A 2,833-nucleotide genomic window follows, 5' to 3' on the forward strand; every position below is an offset into this window, starting at 1 on the left:
ACCTCCCTACCCTCTGGCCGGAGGTTCAGAAGTGTGAAATGTAGGACCTCCAGACTGAAAAACTGTTTCTTTCCCTCTGCCATCAGACTCCTAAACAGCTGAGGAGTTTATTACCAGGAAATACGTCATGTAATGACGTACTGATAACCTGTACTGTTTACTGTACATTCTCAGTTTGCACATGCATAATTGCACACTGACTGTTGACTGCTGCACATTCTCTCTGTTATATTCTTATATATTTGTTATTATATTGCTGCATTTTCTGCTTAAAATGCCTTAGATTTTGTGTTACTTATTTATCTACTTTATATTTCATTTGTATTTTGTGGCATTCATGTGGACGGCAAAGTAAGAATTTCATTGTACAGGGAAACACGTTTCCTCACTGTGCATATGACAAATAAACACTTTGACCTTTGAACCTTGAACCTTTACAGACTGTGAGAACAACGTTATCTGTGGCTTTGCTCGTTTTAAATAGGGCCAAAGAGTGTTAGCATTTGATAGCCACAAGCTAGGAACTTCCTCACTAAGGGAACAGCTGCAGAGCTCCATTGACAGATACTTTTCCAAGAACACAACTTTCAAGCACTTTAAAGTAAGTGACTGTGTAGCTTAAAGTTTGTTTTAATTATGGGTATAGGTCAGGTCACAAGTCTCATGTCAGTGGATCAGGTCTGGATTTCATCCAGAAATAACTCAGTGTAACGGGTCGGGTCCAGTACAGAGCTTTGCTGGTACAAAGTGGGTGTGGGTTTTAAAATTGGACCCGTGCAGAACTCTGCTGTATGCAAGCTTCAAGACCAAACATCAATTAGACAAAGTTAACGACTAGCTAACTGGCTCAATGGAGGGTTTAGCTGCTAAAGAACAGATATTTGTCTCAGGATTTGGTGGAGACCAAAACTGAGCTAAAATAAGAAAGAATATTCTGCTTTAATTTCTTTAAGTGCCCAGAAACATGAATCCAAATGAATGTTACTCTGGAAATTGGAAACTGCCCCCAAGGGGCAAGAAAGAACAGTTCATATAGTCTTTAAAAACATTTTAAATTAATGTTTTACTTTCAAATGAGCATTTTTCAGTTGTGTAGATTGTCTTACTTTGTGTAAGTAAAGAATGTGCTTTTTTTCTGATTATGCTGAAGAAATCAGAAGAATTTCAAGTGTATTTAATAATAGAAACATAATTAGACGCCATACAGGAGAGGCTCTGACTCATAAATGTGGGAAGCTGACAAACTTTCCTATAAATACCATAATAACCTCAGAGGTAGAAACACAATTGTCTGAGTTACGGTCAATAAGCAAATCATCATTCTTAAATTATTAACGTCTTCTCTCAGATTAGCAGGGCGCACTCAAGAGGAAGAGAGCTGCCTTCACCTTCCTCAGGAGGGTTAAATGACTGAACCTTGAAGAGGAAGTGTGCCGGACACACTTCCTCCAGCCACAGGACACAGAAACAAAATGTGACAAGAACCACATTACTTTACATAATCCTGATGTGTACATTCTCATTCCCTGAGTTGCTTAGTTTCCAGGCGGAGTCTGGAATGTGTAGTAATGAAGAAATGTGATCATATCTGATTGATTCCCTTCCAAAATGACACAGGGTGAATCAGTAGATTGAAACAGGAGACGAACCATTTGCTTCAGTGCAGTAGAATGTAGCAGCTTAAGAAAATTATTATGTAATTAAGTTTCATCCGTGACTAAATTTATATTCAGAGCCCTGAAAACCAATGTATCACTTATAACGCACAGTTCAACCCACAATTCACATAGGCGGTAGGCTTTGTGACTCCTTGTTTCCCCTCATGAAAGGGGTGTGGTGGCATGGAATGGGGTGGAGGGGATGTGATCAAGGAAGGGAACTCTTTATTCACACTGTAGAAATAAAATGACCCGTTTTGTCTTTGACTAGTGAACATTTGCTTTTAATCTTCTGACCTTTTCCAGGACGCGTAGTAGCAGGCGACATGGATGCACTCCAATCTTAACAAGTCAGCTTAGCAACAGAAACCAAGCCAAGTGAGTCGCAGCCAATATTTTCTCTGATGACTGTCTCACTGCGCACTCTAACCCCAACACAGGGGAGTGTCCACAACCTGCCAGAAGACTGCTTTGTTTCTGCTTTGTTCTTTCCAGTAATCACTGTCACTGTGTTTTCACAATGATCCTATGTGATACATTCACTTTTACAGCATCCACTGTCAGTGCCACTAATAACACCCGCAGTATGGCCTTGTTTTTAATTCAATATTTTAACTTTATTACTGCAGTTTCACCTTAACTGGGAAGGCCGTGCTAGTTTCCTGCTGCCTGAAAGACATGCCCAACTGGTGGCCAAATGGTAAGGTCAGCACCTTTATCGCAGTGGTAGGCTGTAGTAAAAAGAAGTATCAGAATATATTCTGTGGAATATATAGAAAAGTGATATTCAATCAAAATTCATTGACACATTCATCAGTGCTCAGGACCCTGCATTCCCCCCACACACATACAGTATGTACAGCTATCTTTGTGAGGACATTTAGTGACATAATGCATTCTCTAGCACTGTGACACCTGCCAGAAATGTACTGAATTGTTTGTTTAGTGCTTGTTGTAATGATATCTTTTTTGAATAATTAAACTTCCTTTTATTTCCAAAACAATGTTTATGAAAACAGATATAAAATAATTACATAGGGTAACGTCAGCTTCAACAATGTACTTTCAAAGATGATGATCCAGGCCTGCTGTAGGACAAGCTAGGCTACAAGCTAAGATATGGAGCTAACAAGTTTGCTAACTGTCTGTTAGCAAGCTTGTTAGCTAACTTTATA

This window comes from Monopterus albus, unplaced genomic scaffold, assembly GCF_001952655.1.
Source record: "Monopterus albus unplaced genomic scaffold, M_albus_1.0 scaffold182.1, whole genome shotgun sequence".
Classification (NCBI taxonomy): domain Eukaryota; kingdom Metazoa; phylum Chordata; class Actinopteri; order Synbranchiformes; family Synbranchidae; genus Monopterus; species Monopterus albus.